This window comes from Tamandua tetradactyla, chromosome 1 (assembly GCF_023851605.1).
Source record: "Tamandua tetradactyla isolate mTamTet1 chromosome 1, mTamTet1.pri, whole genome shotgun sequence".
Lineage (NCBI taxonomy): Eukaryota > Metazoa > Chordata > Mammalia > Pilosa > Myrmecophagidae > Tamandua > Tamandua tetradactyla.
Genome location: NC_135327.1, coordinates 148094567 through 148114221, shown reverse-complemented (window position 1 = coordinate 148114221; position 19655 = coordinate 148094567).

Sequence of the window (19655 nt, the reverse complement as noted above, 5' to 3'; positions counted from 1 at the left end):
TGAACACTTGAGCATAGTCTGTATACATCATGCTCCTTGAATCCTTAACACTGTCATGTACATTTCCTAAAAGCAAGGATAGTCACTTGAGTGCAGTTGTCAAGTTCAAGATATTTAACATTGGTATAAAACTTACATCTATATTCCATTTTTACATGTGTCCCAATAATGTCCTTATGAACTTTTTCCCCACCCTTGCTGGATTCCATTCAGAATCATGTATTGCCTTTAATTGTTATTGTCTATTTAGATGCTCTATTTTTTTTATTGTGGGAACATATATACAACATAAATTTTCACATCTCAACCGCTCCCAGTGGGATTACTCACATTCACAACGTTGTGCTACCTTTAACAACCTCCATTACTAAACTTCCCCATCTCCTCAAAGAGAAACCCTGCGCCCATTTTGCATTAACACCCCATTCTTCTGTCCTGTGCCCACAGCAACCTGCGATCTAATTTCTCTCTATAAGCTTCTATATTCTTGGGTATTTTTTTTTTTGGTTACCATGGGGCTTAAATTTAATATTCTAAATCTGTAACATCTTGTTTACTTTGATATTAATTTGGTTTCAATAGTATACACAAACTATGTTCCTTTACCCCTTCAACCCCCAGCTTTATGCAGTTTTTGTCACAAATTGCATATTTATATGTATGAGTCCAAAACCACTAATTTCTCATTACCTTTTCTTTCAGGAAACTGTTTATTTTCCTTGAAATTTTAACTTTGCTAAATAAGCTAACAAAATAAAACTCAACATAGCAACAGGCCTGTGGGATTTAACAGAGATGAAGCTCTGTTTGTAGTTTGTGACAACAGCCATAACCATAGAGCACAGTAACAGGCTAAGCCAGATGCCCTCCAGCATCCAAACCAGTTCTTTCAGTATTGAGCAAAGCAAGAGGAAAACCTTATCCAGTTGAGACTAGAACTGTGACTACCCTAAATTCAAAAGGACAATGACCATTCAATAAATGGTGAAATTGAAACTATTTTACATCATCTACATATCAATATATCAAATCTAAGATAAGTCTATGAAAGAAACTAATGAGGCAGAATGATTTCCCATGGATACTGTGTTGGAAGAGGTTTCTATCACTCTGAATATCCAAGAAAAGTGCTAATTTTCCCCTAGGCTACTGGGTAATAACCTGTGAAAGTAACTCTGATTCACATATTTCTGGTTTGAAAATTTTGAAGAAATTCTTTGTGGCCTTTACTGCTGATCTTTATTTATGCCACTTTGAGACACTGTCTAGTGTCCTTTCCTTTCAGTCTGAAGATCTCCCTTACCATTCCTTATAGAGCTGGTCTAATGATGATGAACACCTTCAGCTTTTGTTTACCTGGGAATTCTTAATCTGTCCTTCCTGTTTGAAAGACAATTTTGCCTGATATAGAAATCTTGGTTGAAATTGTTTGCTCTCAGCAAAATATGTCAGCCAGTGCCTCTTATCTCCATGATTTGTCATGAGAAATCATACTTAATCTTATTGGGGCTCCCTTGTATATGGCATGTTGCTTCTCTCTAACGGCTTTCAGAATTCTGTCCTTATCTTTGATACTCAACAGTTTGATTGCAATATAAAGTGATTTGTGTCTATTTGGATTTATCCTATTTGGAGTTTGTTGAACATCTTGGATGCATACCTTCATGTCTTTCATTAAATTTTGGAAATTGACAGCCCTTACTTCTTTGTATACTCTCTCTTCCTCTTTCTTTTTTCTCCTTCTGGACCTCTAGCAATGCATGCATTGGAATGCCTTATAGCATCCCACAGTTTCCTTGGGTTCTGTTCCCTTTTCTTCATTCTTTCTTCTTTCTGCTCCTCAGACTGATTGATTTCCATTGGCTTATCTTCAAGTTCACTGGCTCCTTCTTCTGCCAGCTACTGAACCCCTCAAGGGAATTTTTAATTTCTATTACTGCTGTCTTTAGCTCTGTTTGGTTCCTTTTCATAATTTCCATCTACCTATTGATATTCCCTTTGTGTTCATCTGTTGTTTTCTTGATTTCCTTTAGTTCTTTATCCATGTTTTCCTTTAATTCTTTAAGCACAATTAGGACATTTTCTTAAAAATCTTTGTCTGGAATATTCCATGTCTGGTCCTTCTCACTGACGGTTTCTAATGCTTAACTTTTCTTCATTGCCTAGGGCCATCAATTCCTATTTCTTTGTATGTTTTGTAACCTTTTATTGAAAACTGGACATCTTGGTAATTTAATGTGTTGTTACTGGATTTTAGACTATGATACACATGTTCCTTAAGATATAATTCCAGCTAGTGTTATGGAAGAGCTTTCTTTGAATCCAGGAGCTAACAAAATATAAGAAGGAAAACAGAAAACACATTTCCTGGTCTTTGCAGATTGTCCTATGCTAGTGCTATCCTTCAGAGCTAATTCTTACAAAGAGTTTGGAGAATATCTCCAAGCCAAATGGCAGGGGTTTCCCTGTGCATTTGTCTTCTCTTAGGCCTCTATATGTGGCCCTAGGAATTCCCCTGGCAACACAGATACATATGCCCGTCTTTCCTCAAGGACAGTTTTCTCATGGTTCTGGTCACTGCACTGTATGTCTTAGAGCTAGCAATCCCTTGATGCAGGCATCCACTTGACTGCTCACCCACAGCATTCTTCAGAAGAGTTCCATGAGCCATTCTATATACACAGGGATGTTCCAGGGCAGTGAGTCCTTCAGGCCAAAACCAGACAAACTTGGACAAACATACACGATCCCAGTATGTGGAAAAGGGTTACTCTGCTTCCTCCAGAACTGGGTCCAGGTGTCCATGCACTGGGAGCTTTGGCCAGCTCCACTCTAAGAGAGTGAGGGTGGAGAAGGGTCCAGCTGGGGAGTCAGAAGATCCTACCACTTTTAAGTAGACTTTTTCTTGATTCATCACTTACCCTGTAACTACAGTTCTATAACTATGTTATGGAGCTATGAGGAAAATGTTTCTGTCAGTCCTTGCTGGTTGTTCAAAACTTCTGTAGGGGGCCTTGAATCATTTCACTCCACAATCTTGATAGGTCCTTCAGTATGTGTTTTTTAATAGTATAAAATATTAACTATGTATAGAAATATGTTTTAGATTTTGTCTTTATATTATCTATTTTATATTTAAAGGCCTTTATATTTCTATCCCTTTCAATATGATGAATAATACTATCTGATAAATGTTAAATTTGGTATCAACAACCATAAAGAATGAGATAAAATTGACTAGTAAAAATGGATAAAGAGAGGAGTTCCGGGAAGAAGGCAGAATAGGATAGGTTGAGTTCACACCTGCTCCAAGGAACAACTAGAGAAGTGACAGAAAACTGACCTAGACAGCAATTCCAGGGTTTAAGTGACCTGAAAGGGTCTTCTACACCACATAGGGAGGCTCTGGTTGCAAAAGCTGAAGAATTGAGACACAGTGAAATGGAGACCATCCAGCTAGTGCCAACAGCCTAACATGTCCCTTTCCAAATGGAGGCCCTGAATCCACAGGAGTGCATGGACAGGGAGACAGGATTAGGAAGTAAGCCATGTATTCCTTGAATGTGCTCCCCTTGTACCCTGCTACCTGAATGTGCTACCCTTGTACCCTGCCCCTGCTTGGCAACCCATGACTCTTCCCACACCCACAAACTTGAAACCTGTAATCTCACCCACAACCATGCTCCATGCACCCCTGCCCTGAAACCTCTGTGCATCCCCACCCTACACCCCCACCCTGAGCATACATGCATGCCTGCCCCAGCCCAACCCATCTCTGCCATGTAAGTACACAGTCTCACCCCACCCCTCCCAAGACCCTCACATAGGCACCCAGCCTCTTGACCCCCACCTCCCTCTCCCTGCCCCCTGCAGGCAGTCACCTGCACATCCAGCTGGGGGTGCTCACTTTCATGCCCAAGCAACACCTGCTCCCAGCCCATACAGTCATGCAAACCCACCTGCCACCCTTGAGCTCTGCACATGTGTACATCAGCATCCAGTCCACCCAGATCTGCATACATGCACCCCCATCACCCACCCCCAGCTCTGGGCAAGCACTGACCTGTGCATTTGGGCCACACCTGTCCCCAGCCCATGTAGTCACAACCCTACTCTACTGCCCCTAAGGCATATGCACACCAGGGCCCTGCCCCCCCAGACTAGCACATGTACAGTGCCATATCCTCACCACCAGGCACCTATACATCAGTGCACTGACCTCTTGACCCCTGTACCCCACCGCCTATGACCACACATGAGCACACACCTGCCCCAACCCTTGGCACAACTGACCTCCTCTCATATGTGGTGGGTGTTCATGTGTTCATATATGCTACATAGCCCCTGCCATGCACATGTGTGCAGCCCTACCCCAAATCCCATATCTGCACATGCATGTCTGGGCTCTTCCCACCCCACATCACCTATCCCTGATCCACTTCCTGCAATACTCGGGACCTGCACACCACCCCTACATACTCACACATCCAAATCCTGCCCCCCGGACACCTCCCCTGCACAAAGACACACCTGCACCTTGCACTCATGTGCCCTGACCTCTGTGCCCCATACCCCACATCCTGATACCCAGTACCTGCACACCCACCCACTTCCTGCCTGTGTACCAGCCCCATGCATCCACACCGCCCCCATCTCTCTCCCACAGCACCCTACCTCTGAGTCCCTCACTCTGCACCCTTCTCCTGTACTCCAAGGCCTGCCTGAGCTGCACATAGTCCTCAAGGCCCCTGAACCTCCGCAACCACACACCCTGCACCCCATCCTTACAGGCACCAGCATAGCATCACTGACCATACCTATAACTGTGCTGCAACGTGTCTCTGCACTCTTGTGCTCTGCCCCTTGCCTCACATCCCATCCCACATCTATCCAAAAAATAAAGCTTTACACTACTGAAGGAAAATTTCTAAAATAACCCTATCAAGATGTCTACATTCCTCGAAGGCAACAGAAGATCACTAAGCATATGAAGATGCAGATAGATATAGCCCAGCCTAATGATCAAATTAAAACACTGGAGGAGACACAGACTATTCTAGTTAGCTAGCTGCCAGAAAGTGATATGCCAGAAACAGAACTGCTTTTACAAAGGGGAATTTATTACATTGCAAGTTTACAGTTCTAAACCCATGAAAGTGTTCAAATTAAAGCAAGACTGTGGAGATGTCCAATCTAAGGGATCTAGGGAAAGATACCTTGGTTCAAGAAAGCCGATGACATTCAGGGTTTCTCTCTCTCAACTGGAGACACACATGACAAACATGGCAACATCTGCTAGCTTTCTCTCCAGGCTTCTTGTTTCATGAAGCTCCCACAGGGGCATTTTCCTTCTTCATCTCCAAAGGTCTCTGGCTACATGGGCTTTCGTGGCTCTCAAGGGTTTTTCCAAAATGTTTATTTTTAAAGGATTCCAGTAAACTAAACAAGACCCACTAGGAATGGATGGAGTCACATCTCCCTCTAATCAAAGTTTAATACCCACAATTGGGTGAGTCACATTTCTGTGGAGACCATCTAATCAAGTTTCCAACCTACAGTGCTGAATAACAATTAAAAGAATGGCTGTCTTCACGAAATGGATTAGGATTAAAACATGGCTTTTGTAGGCCACATAATCCTTTCAAACCAGCACAACAATCAAAATACCAATAATCTTCTTGAAGACTTGGAAAAGCTGTTTATCAGATTCATCTGGAAGGAAAAGAGACTCCGAATGGCTGAAAGCATCTTAAGAAAAAATATTGAAGTGGGAGGATTACCACTTCTAGATTTTAAAACTTATTATAAAGCCATAGTGGTCAAAATGGCAATGTACTGGCACAAAAATAGAAGTATTGACCAATGGAATCAAATCAAGAGTGCAGAAATAAACTACCAAATCTATGGTCAACTGATCTTTGACAAGGCCCCCAAATCCTGTGAACTGGGACAAAATTGTCTTCAATAAATGGGCATGGGAGAACTGGATATCAATATCCAAAAGAATGAAGGAATACACTTACTTTACAACCTATACAAAAGTTAAGTCAAAGTGCATAAAAAACTTAAATATAAAAACCAGTCCCATAAAGTTCCTAGAATAAAATCTAGGAAAACATCTTCAAGACTTAGTAATAGGAGGTATCTTCCTAAACATTATACTCAAAGCACAAGCAACAAAAGAAAAAAAAAAAAGTAAATGGGAATTCCTTAAAAACAAATAGCTTTCTGCCTCAAAAGACTTTGTCAAAAAGATGAAGAGACAGCCAACTCAATGGGAGAAAATATTAGGAAAACAGACACTGGATAAAATTTTGATATCCTGTATACATAAGGAAATCATACAACTCAACAATAAAAGAACAAAGAACTCAATTACAAAATGGGCTAAAGGTATGAATAGGCATTTTTCTGAAGAGCAAATATAGATGGCTAAAAATCACATGAAGAGATGCTCATTTTCATTAGCTATAAGGGAAATGCAAATTAAGACTACAGTGAGATACCACCTCACATCTATAAGAATGGCTGCTATTAAGCAAACAGGAAACTACAACTGTTGGAGAAGATGTGGAGAAATTAGGACACTCATGCATTGCTAGTGGGAATGAACAAGGGTACAGCCACTAAGAAGACAGTTTGGTGGTTCCTTAGGAAACTGAGTATCAAGTTGCACTATGATCAAGCAATACCACTACTCAGTATAAACCCAGAAGAGCTGAAAGCAATGACACAGACATTGGTACACCAATATTCATAGCAGCATTATTCACATATAATTGCCAAATGATGTAAACAATTCAAGTGGCCATCAACAGAAGAGTGGATTTACAAAACATGATATACACATATGATGGAATATTATGCAGCAGTAAGAACAAATGATGTATTGAAGACCATGAAAAGATGGATGAGTCTTGAGGACATAATACTGAGTGAAAAAAGCTGGACATAATAGGATAGATACTGAGGAATGATTCCATTTTATGACCATGGTGAAGGTAAAATCAGAGGCTTATAATACAGAATATAGGACCTAGAGATACACAGAACCTAAAGATGAGTGAACGGATAGCTAATGAGGTTGAAATCAAATGTAAGGGGATAGATAGAAATGAAGGTGGTTCACTAGTGTGTCTATAAATAATATTACTATATTGAAGGTGAACATGATTGAAAGGAGTTGTACAGACCCATGTGTCCCACTGATTAACACAACAAATATAAATAAGCTCATACCTACTGCAAAGATATGAATGTTGTACAAAGAGTGTATAAGTTCATTGTATAGGGGGAAAACTACTATTGCATGCTATATTTTATGTTTGACAGGAAAATATCAACAGCAACACTAGGGGTAAATAATTGGGGGAGGGACAAGAGTTAAGGTAAGGTTTGAATTTTCTATTTCATGAAGGTGTGCTTACTGGTTATCTTTCTCTTGGTAACAATGAAATTATCTGAAATTGAGAATGTTGATGGGCTGTTGACTTTGGACATTATACATGATGCCCAATGAATGGAGGTTGCTGAAGGATACACAGACTGAGAAGTAGATCGGTGAACGATGGTGTATACAAATGATTGAACATTGTGCTGCTACAAAAAGGAGGCATGCAACATTATGAATCAACCTATAGGACATTTGGCGAGGCAAAATAAGCCGGAAACCAAAGAGCAAATATTGAATGGTGTCATTTAGAAAATACTTATAAGAAAATGGGGGCCTAGGTTGTAAGCTCTTATAAAAGTTACATTTAGTCCAGAGCAGTAATTGTTATTTCTGGATTTTGAGAGTATGTTTGTACATGTATAACCTGGTATTACAGATCAAAATGAAGTTGATCAGGTCTAGATTAAGCTAATTCAGAATACTTGGGATAAGGAAGACATTGTCTATATTTTAGAACTTCATCTTCTCTTTGAGACAAAAAAAAGAAAGGTTTATTTTGTCCAGAACCTAAATTTTCTATGGCACATAATCTAATTCAATTTATCTGTATAGATCATTTAACAATCCAAACACAGGGAGTCCAGAATAAGAATGAAGGTCTTTAATCCTGTATAGCCTAATGATATGTCTGGATATATCTCAGAGTATATTAAACAGATAATCAAAAAGTATTGGCAAGGTCCCTGGAGGGTGGGAGAAAAAATAAGGAAATATAAACTTTACCACCAGGGAAACTCTTGACACTATGTCAGACATTAAGTTCACCCAAATCAATAGGCCAAGACCTTGATCTTGAGGCCTGCTGTTATGAAGTTTAAGTATGTAGTGGAGAAACTAAACCTACCTATAGGTATGCCTAAGAGTTACTTCTCGAGAACATCTTTTGTTGCTCATATGCGGCCTCCTTCTTTAGGCCCAACTCTGCAAATGAATTCATCGCCCTCCCCACTATGTGGAACATGACGTCCAAGATTGAAAGTCTCCCTAGTGCCATGGGAGATGACTCCCAGGGATGAGCCTGGCCCTGGCACCATGGTATCAACAATGCCATCCTGACCAAAGAGGGGGAAAGAAGTGTAACAAATAAGATATCAGAGGCTGAGAGAGTTCAAATAAAGTCAAGAGGCTACACTGGAGGTCATTCTTATACAAGCTTCAGTTAGACATTGCAACCTATCATAGCTTTCCAACCCCCAAGCAAAACCATTTCTTCCAATCCTAAAGAAAACCTAGGGTGCTATATATAATTCTACAAAGTTAGAATATATTCTATACAGTAGAATAACTTTGCAGAAACCTACATCCTCCAGATGGGTCCCTGGACCAGATAAGTCCTGAAATGCAAAGGGACCAGCCTCTTCAGAACATCAGCTAGTTCCATTCCCCTATCCAATATTATTGACAGCCCCTTCCAAAATGAAAAAGTTAGAATGGGCATAGCCCTAATACCCAAAAGAGTGGAAGAAAGATCAAGGGTATGATGGAGTTATATAGAGAAGGTAGGATTTAACAAATGAGTTTTATTGCTGAATCATTATATTGACATTTCTTTTAGTCTCCAGTATCTTAGAGTAGCTAGAAATAAAAACCTACAATCATGGAAGTGTAATGCATACCAAACTCTGAAATCTGCTTTACAACTAATTGCTTCAGTGTGCTTTGAAATTTATTGCTTTTTTGTAAATACGTAATTTTTCAAAAAAGTCAATTCTGATGATAAATGCACAGCTATATGAGGATATTGTGAACTATTGATTGTATACTTTGGATGATTACATGGTATGTGAATATATAACATATATCAATTAAAAAATGAATAACAATTCATTAAAAATAAAATTTCATGTTATTTAGGGAAAAGTTATGAAAAGTCAAAAATATAATATAATTACGTAGCTAAAATAGTTCAATCATTTCATAAACAACAGAATAGCTTTATTACCTTATAGTGTTATTATAGTAGAATTTCACCAGAATAGCTTTTCTTTAAAAAAAATCAAAACTGTTATAGCAATGGGGAATGAATAGCGTTATTGTAGATAGAATCTATTAGATTAACTGGTGGTTTATTATTTTGCCACCACAATTTTCCTGAACATACTTAGGTTAATTTCCACACTTCCTATTTACCTCTGTAGTGTTAGTAGTCATCTAATAGAAATATACACAAATATATTCATCAGATATTTGTCTTTTGTTCAATTTCTTTATTCACAGAACACAAAATTATAATGTTTTTTTCTCTCCCATATGCTTGCTAAAGCAATATTTTATTGATTTGTGTGTGTTGTATGTTAATATAGAAGCCAAGTATGGTGTAATAGGTAGGTGATTATAAGAATGACCAAAATATTAAATTTACTTTTCTTGATTGCTCAACTAGTAAAGAAATTCCTTGTCTAGTCTTTAGCCCACTGCTTCCCAAGTAGTTGAAAAAAGAAAATAAGAAAGAAATGAAGTCAGTGGGCTTTTTGTTCAGTGAAATGAGTGTTCCAAAGTGAGAAAAGTAAGTGGTAATACACTAGCGTTCAATAGGAAACTATTCGAAAAATATTTTATTTTATAGCCTTCGTTTTAGCTACTAGACATTCCTTTTTCATGTAAAAAAATATAATATGAGGAATTTGGGATTCTACAAAGTATATAACATTGCAGAAGAATATTTAGAAATATTCTTGAGTGGATATATTTAAAGTAAAAACACTTCCATCCAATGGAGTATTATGCAGCTATTAAAATGTTATAATATAAAAATGTTCATTATATATTAAAAAATGAAGATAACCTGTGACATAGTACTATTCCATTTTGTGTATAAACAGACACGCATGTACACACATTAATTATAAAGAACAAGAAAATAATAAGCAAACTTTTATCACTAAGTAGTTGGAGTAAGAACTTTATCTTAATTCAAATCTTTTCCTTTCTATATTCTCAGTGTAGAGTACAATCCCTAAATATTCAGAAATCAACATGTATTAATTATTAATTGAAACATTGTTAATGTACAATAAAAAATTAAGAATTATTCCAAATAACTGACACTCAGGTGGAGAATGTACCCCTTCATTCCTCAGATTCCCACTCTAGTAAATTGAAACAGACACATATACAAATTAATAATTGTGCTAAAAGAGCTCTTGTTCTGGGTAAGATGGCTAAGAACATGTCACCGTGTTTCCCTCAAGGCATGTGGCTATAATAAGACAGAATGCCTATAGCAGCTATTTGAGGACACTGAAAATTAAATAATGTCAGGTACATTAAGGAAGGAAGAAGATAAGAATTTGAACAACAGAGGCTACATTGAGTTTACCATTATGTTTAAGTCAGAACTTGTGCTATTTGGCCCTGAGTGCTGAACAGCTACAAAAGAGGGAGAGGAGGGTATTAAAGCCTCAACTTTCTGGCCAAATGACTAAAAAACAGAGCCCCAGGGAACGATGTACTGCAGATATCAATGAGAGAGGAAAGATAATCCTACAAATCTGTGTAAGAATTTCTGGGTTTAGGCCCAAGCTGTGCATATGGATATATGATCTTAATCAGCATATCAAAGACTCTGAGAATTGAGCTAATATTTAGACTGTCCACCAGTGCCAGATTGGTCAGAGTGGTGCACACAAAACACAGATCCAAATAACACTAAACAGACTTTGAAAACTGAACTGGCATTGGAAGCACAGACCACAAAGTTGGTTTGTATTATTCAGCATAAACCTAACCAAGTTTACTGTCTGCTAAAAACAAAATGTCAACATTGTCCTTAGGATATAAACACAACCCAGAAGTTTTATGACATTACATTCAAAATGTTCAGGATATATTTCAAAATTTGAATAAATTTCATATACTCAGAATTATATGAAAAACTAGGAAAATATCAACTCGCATGAAAATTGACAATCAAACAACACCAATACTAAAATGACCCAGATGCTGGGACTATCTGATAAAGACTTTAAAACAGCTATCATTATTTTTAATCCAACAAAATAACCACAAACACTTTTGAAATAGGTGGAAAAATAGAGCATTTCAACAAAGAAATAGAAGACAGATGGATAAAACAAGTGGAAATTTTAAAGCTGAAATACACCATAACAAAATTAAAGTTCACTGGAAAGGCTCAAAAGCAGAAGGAAGATGACAGAGAAAAGATCAATAAACTTGAAGATAGATCAATAGGAATTATCCAATCTAAACAGATGGGGAAAAGATTTTTAAAAAAATGAACAGAGCTTAAGGAACCTGTGTGACTATGGGAAAAGGTCTAACATTCATGACACTGGAGTCCCAGAAAGACCAGACCACACAGCTGGAAAAATACTTAAAGAAATGATAAGCGGAAACTTCCTAAATATTGTGAAAGACATAAGACAGTGGATTCTAGAAGCTTAGCAAACACCAAGCAGGATAAACCAAAAGAAAGAAGAGTGCTAAAGGAAATAACTTACAGGCAATAATTCTATATACAATAAAATATCATTCTTTGTCCAGAAACATACTAATCAGATTCCCAAGAAGAAATGGAGATATTAATAGTTAATAAATACGGAAGAAATTTAAAAAGCATTAAAGACCTAATATTGAAAATAGGAATGGGACCAAATTGAATTACTTTAAAATCCATTTAAAACACTAAATTCAAGATTATTTGAACTATTTCAAAATACAAGAAAAGATGGAGATGTATTTAATTTTAAAATTCAGCACAGTCTTAATTTCAAATTAGAATTTGAATTAAGTTATTTCCTTTAGCACTTAACAGTCTGTTACCACATCTTTGGACAGAATTAGATTGTATGATGAATATAACAGAAAATATTTTTTCCACTGCCAAGAAGGCACCTCTTTGCATTGCTTTGATAGCATAACAATTGGAATGAAAACAAACTTCGTGGAATTAGAACTTTACCTGCCTACTGCTAGTTCTTCTACCTGATGTTCCTAAATCTATGCCTCCATTTAAAAATAAGGTTCATTTAAGCAGAGATTAATGAAAAATGGATTATGTCCCATTACTTCCACCTGTAACTGATTGTAGAATTTAAAATTTGTGATATTCTACATACATTCGATTGTATTTAAGAACACAAATAAAATCTTACCACTGTCCTTAAAATAGAATGATCAATCCTGACAGGTCTTTAGACACAATTAGTCCAACCTCTTGGTTTAAGAGGTGAGGAAATCCAGGGCTTACAAGTGTTAGTTGTGTGCATCTCTTCCCAACTCTGCTTTTAGTAAACCTTGATGGTACCTTGAAATCCACCACAGTGAGAGTATTTACACCATGGAAATCTGCAAATGTTAAAAATAAGGGCTTTTTATCCAGTAATCCAGTAATCCAATTTTTAAACAATCACCAGCACACCACTGGGCTGTGATTAGAATTCAGGCTTTCTGTCCGCCACACTGGTTGCATGTCTTTATCTTGAAGACTAAAGTTAGTGAACTAATTATCCTATTTAACGTTTCAAAACAGTTTTATTCTCCACAATCTGACCTGGACTTTGTAAATAATGTTTCTTCAAAAGTTATATTCAGTCAAATGTGCTGTTAATGAAATGCGGGTTTATATACCCACAGTAATTACACTGTCCTGCTAATCTTTGAAAAAGGATAGATGCCCATATTCTCAATTTCAAATTGTTTGCCATAAGAATGCAATTATCCTTATTTAATGCCTTGCTGCTCTGACTATATTTTTGACACTGCTACATAGTGTTAGCCATCCTCACGACTTTCATGTGATCTATATAACAATTAAATTTAAAAGCTTTATTTCCTCATGCTATGCATATTAAAGCAAACCCTCTTAATTTAACAAACTACATATTCTGTGGGTTCAACAAATACAGATAATACAAACATAAGGAAAACCTAAAATTTAATTAAAAAATAATGTATTTATAAAAATACTCATTATTTGCCTTATCCTGTCCTGATTTTCATTTTCTCATTTACGGACTTTTATTATTGTATTTAGTTTCCACATAACATCAAATGGTCTTTTCTAATTTAGCAATAACATATAAATCTGTCATTCTGGAACCAGTAAAAATTGTAAGCCACAAAATTTCAACTCTAGTGTTTGTTGAAACCAAAATGTCAATAAAATTGTATGAAAACATAATTAAATGCAACATAATTATATGAGATTACATGAAACATGATTTTGTTTGATATTTGGTAACATAGCTGTCATAGCAGGCTGAATACCACAAAACGGGTTGGTTCAAACAACAGGAATTAATTGGCTCGCGGTTTCAGAGGCCAGAAGTCCGAATCATGGCATTGGTTAGAAGGCTGGCTTCCTTCCAGGTCAGTGGTGTCCTGGCAGGCTGGCAGTCTTTGGCACCTTGGTTTTCCTGTTACATGGCAATGCCTCCTCTTTTTGCTTAGGTTCTACTGACTTCCAGCTTCTGGCTTCTTCTATGGCTTTTTTCCGACTGTGTCTGAATTTCTTCTGCTTACAGAGGACTCTGGATTAAGGTACACCCTCATTCATTTGAGCCACACTTTAATTAAAATATCATCTTTATGAGATCCTTACTTACAATGGGTTCACACCCACATGGACATGTATTAAGTTAGTAAAATGTCTAAACTGTGGTATGTAATTTAATCCACCATAAGAATTACCTTTTAAAAACTTGTATTACTATAAGTAAGCATCACATGCTCATCATCACCAAGATCCCTTCTTAAGGCCACAGTGACTTCCTTATTAAGTATAGAAGTAACTTGCTGGGTTTTTTCTTCAGTTGTTTCCAGAATCTTTTTCACAGTACCTCTACAATGATAAATCTCTTCTCATCATCATTTCTTACTTAGATCATTGTAATAATCTTTTAACTAGTTTTCCTGTTTCTATTCTTGCTTTCCTGTACTCAATTCTCTACACAACAGCCAAAGTCATCATTTAAAAGGTAGATGAGGTCTGCTACACCCTGAAATGACTTCCCATCTCACTCAGAGTAAAAGTCTAATCCTTATACTGGTTTACATACCTTATATCATCCAACCCTGTTTTTTCTCTGACCTCAGTTCCTTCTTTTCTCTCCCTCTCTCCTTCTTCTCCAGTCAACCTTCCATCCTTGTTCTTTTCAAATGCACAATTACACTCATATTTCAGGCTTTTAAAATTATTTCCCTCTCCTGGGAATGCTCTTCTTCAAGAGATTTGAATGGGTCACTCCCCTGCCTCCTTCAAATTTTGGTTAAATGTCAAATTCTCAGCAAGTTTTGCTGAATACCATGTCTACATGTGGTCTTTTGCTCTCATTTTTCCAGAATATTTATAACTTTCTAATTTGCTATAATTTATCTAATCATAATATCAGTATTTATTGTGTGGCACCTACAGCCATCCTAGAATATATATAGTAATTATTTATAGTAAATAAATTATATATAGTAATTAATTAAGTTAATAATTTTCAAGAGGAAGAAAAGAAAAAAGAAAGGAAGGAAGGGTGAAAAGTGAACCCAAAAGGGAATAGAAATTGGTAAACCTGTAGGTAAATCTATTTAATTGTAGACAGCAGAAATAAATCAATAGAGATGATTAATTGAAGGAGGTGGATCTGGCATACCTGATATTGATAACACGAAAATGATAGGAAGAGATTAGATTTTTTGCATTTTAAACTTGCATCATTATACTATATGACAGAGACATTGAATAAATTTAGATATTGTTAAGACTAGGATGTGTTTTAAAATGTAAGGATGTCCACAAAGAAAATAAAATATTATCAAACAACATAAAAATGAAATTGACAAAAGTACAACAATCAAGGATTTTACAGATATCTTCTTCAGAAACTGAACATCAATGAAACAAAACAGAAGTAAGATTTTCAAGCATATAAAAAGTAAAATATCTTCTCTTATGAATATACCACTTCATGAAATAGAGAAAAAAATTTTTCCATCACAAAGAACATCTATACACCAAAGAATTTCTTAAATAAAATATGCACTCTTACCAAATGCAAGAGACAAAATAGTATATGCACAAACATCTAAATACCAACAACACACATCTGAAAAACTAACTGCCCAAAGATAGAAGTTATGAACCAGAATTGAATAAGAACGAAAACAATAAAGGTCAAATACATGAAATACCTCTGACAAACAGTACTTAGAAGGAAATGCATGTTTTTGATGCATATATCATAAAACAAGACTATAAAGTAATGAACTAAGTGTCAAAGACAAGAAGTTAGAAAAAAGCAGAGAAAAACCAAAGAAGAAAGAAATGATGATAGAAAAAGCAGAAGCTAATTATAAAAAAAAGAAAAATAGAGAAAGTGAACAAAACCAGATACTTTCAAAATAAAACAACACAAAAGACAAGAGAAAAGAGACAAGAATAATATCAAAATTAAAGACAAATAATATAAACAAATTTTAGAAAATTTAAAATAGAGTATATATTTGAAAAAAACAAATAAAATGCTATAGAAAAGTTATATCAATTAAAAGTACATTTTTCCAGAAAATTATTAGCAAAATTAACTCAAGAATAAATAGAAACACAAAATAGAACTATACCATTAAAAGTGGAATCAACAGCAAAACTCTATCAATTAACAAAGGAAAAGATCTAACAAATTTAAACAATTTTTACCAAGTTGATATGAACTCTTCCATAGATGAAAGAAAGAAAAGAAAACATAACTTAAATATTTTTTAATTGGCTATGATAGCCTTAGTGGCAACATTGGAAAAGAACAATCCAAGAAAGGAATATTCACAGGTCTTCTTGCTCATGAGCATAGATGCAAAATATGGATTAAAATAATAAAAATACTGAACACATAAACAATGAAAATAATGCACTAGCAAATAAGTTTTATGCCTAAAAGCAAAGATGCTATAATATTTAAAACTCTATCAATGAACTCAATATATTAACATATTAAGGAAGAAAATATATACATTTATATCATTTGGTATGGAAAGTTTCAAAATGTTGAATATATATTAAAGATTTTTTTTTAATCTCCAGAAAATTGACAATAGAATAATCTGGGCAGGACAACAAGTGATGGTATAGTGAGAAGGATGAAAAAAATCCTCTTTTTAAAACACAGCAATAAAACTTGAAAAAGTTGTTCTGGGTGCCGAACACAGCTCAACAACAAATTGAGAAGTATTTATTCACAAAAAAAACCCATTAAATTTCATGTAATATTGCTGGGACTCTGTGGTTTTCTTGCCTTGGGTGACTCCCATCTCCCTCCCCCCAAGAAATGACAGCAATTAATTGAAATGAATTAAATGTGTAAATCTATGAGTACATAGCTACACTCAAAATAAATGAATGTCAAACTAAAAAAATAGGTTAAAACATTTCATCATCAATATTACAGGATGTGTAGTGAAGAATTAACCTTACTCAAAGAGAAGTCTGGTCTTTGCCCTTGGCCCTTGGAGGTGATCTCTAGGATCCTCTCACCTACTGTGCTGGTTTGAAATGATGTATGTGCCCTAGAAAAGCCATGTTTTAATCCTAATCCAGTTTGTAAAGCCAGAGTTTCTTCTAATCCCTATTCAGTATTGTATGTTTAAAACTATAATCAGATCATCTCCCTGGAGATGTGATTTAATCAAGAGTGGTTGTTAATCTGGATTAGGTAGAGACATGTCTCCACCCATTTGGGCAGGTCTTGATTAATTTCTGGAGTCCTATAAAAGAGGAAACATTTTGGAGAATGAGAGAGATTCAGAGAGAGCAAAGTAGAATGACAGAGCCATAAGAAGCAAAGTCCACCAGCCAGCAACCTTTGGAGATGAAGAAGGAAAATGCCTCCCGGGGAGCTTCAAGAAACAGGAAGCCAAGAGAAGAAGCTAGCAGATGATTCTGTGTTTGCCCTGTGCCCTTCCAGATGAGAGAAGAACCCTGACCGTGTTCACCATGTGCCTTTCCAGATGAGAGAGAAACTCTGACTGTGTTTGCCATGTGCCCTTCCACTTGAGAGAGAAACTCTGAACTTCATCAGCCTTCTTGAACCAAGGTATCCCTGGATGCCTTAGATTGGACATTTCTATAGACTTGCTTTAATGGGGACATTTTCTCAGCCTTAGAACTGTAAACTAGCAACCTATTAAATTCCCCTTTTTAAAAGTCATTCCACTTCTGGTATATTGTATTCTGGCAGCTAGCAAACTAGAACAGCTATTAACAGTATCTTTGTTTGCCTGGGAGCTTCAGCCACCAGAAGTTATCACAGTGTGGTTTATGAGGGGGACTTTGGGCAATGCTGTATCAGTTCCAACCTCTGGAGGAACTGGAGACCAAAGTTTTTAGCAAAACCTGCAAGAGAATACCAGAGCCATACTTTTCTGTGCCCCTCACACCCCTACAAATTTTAATTTTGAATGTTACCTAACTTAAAACTGTATAATAGTACATCTAAAACCTGTATCACTGTTCCTAGTTTCACCAATTGTTGATGTTTTGCCATATTTACTCTCTCTATAGATAAATGATATACATGTGGATGATAGAGATAGAGACAGAGACAGAGACAGACAGAGAGGAGAGGGAGAGGAAAGGGGTTGAGAGGGGGGCAGGGAGAGAGATCTCCTAAGCCTCTATCTACACTGTTTTGCAAGTAAGAGGAAGAGATATTCAGTTTTAAAAATCCAAAGCAAGTATGGGAAAATGTCAACACCTATCAATTCTGGGATAGTGATATATGTATATTGTATCATTCTTATAACTTCAATATGTGTGAATTATATGAAAGCTTACAATATTTTGAAAAGATTTAAAAATATGTTTGTTTGTTTGTTCTGACTGCTTACCAACCACTCCTGCAACAGGGACCTTAGTATAATCTTGGACTGAGCTAACATGGAGTAACCTGTGATCAACAAATGAGGGCAGGCAATGTTTTTTGTTTTGGGCTTCATTTTTTTTTATTTTTAAATATTTATCTGGAAATAATTTTAAATTTACAGAAAAGTTGCAAGAACAAAAAATAGTATCAAGAACACCCATATACCTGTACTGGGTTGAATAGCATTCTCCCAAAATTCATGTTGATCCAGAACGTGTAAATGTGACCTTCTTTGGAAATATGGTCTTTGAAGATGTAATCAAGTTAAGATGAGGTCAGACTGGATTAGAGTGGACCCTACATCCAATTTGACAGGAGTCCTTATTAGAAGCAGGATATTTGGGCAAACGGACAAAGAGAAACAGACTCACAGAGAAAACACCATGATAGGATGAGGCAGAGATTGTAGCACCATTAGCAGCCACCAGAAGCTTGAAAAGGCAAGGAAGGAATCCCCCCTAGAGACTTCAGAGAAAGCGTTACCCTGTCATTGCTTAGATTTAGATTTCAGACGTGTGGCCTCCAGAATTATAAGAGAATAAACTGCTCTGGTTTGAAGCCACCCAGTCTGTGGTAATTTTTTATAACTTCACTACTACAAAACTACTCCATTACCTAGAAACACCTATTTTAACACTTAAAGCTTTTGCCTTAAAATTTGCTTTTCTCTCTCTCTGCATTTATATACCCAGGTGTGTGTGTATATATACAGATACATGCAGATATCTATGTTTATAAGAATAGGGATTTTTTATTACATAGCTAGAGTAAAATTATCAACTTCAGTAACTTTAACACGGACACAGTACTGTTACAAATCTGCCATTCACGTTCCAATCTCATCAGTTGACCCAATAATGTCCCTTTTGTATGTTTTTCCCTTCCAGTACAGTATCCAGACTGGGGTCAAGTATTGAATTTATTTGTCATGTATCTTTAGTCTGCTTTAATCTGGAATCTTTCCACAGACTTTTTGTCTTTTATGACATTGAATTTTTTTAAAAAAACACATTCTCCTCTTTTGAATAATAATTTTAAAATTAATTTATTAAAAATTTAATACTTTAAAAAATGCGGGCGGGCCGCGGTGGCTCAGCGGGCAAGAGTGCTTGCCTGCCATGCCGGAGGACCCCGGTTCGATTCCCGGCCCCAGCCCATGTAAAAAACAAACAAACAAAATATAATAAAATAAGAAAATGTTTAAAGATGTTTCCCTTTCTTCCTTCTATCCTTCCTTCCTTCTCTAAAAAAAAAAAAAAATGCTACCCATTTTGAGTTTATCTGAGGTTTCCTCATAATTAGATTCAGGTTATGCATTTTCTGTCAGAGTACTGTAA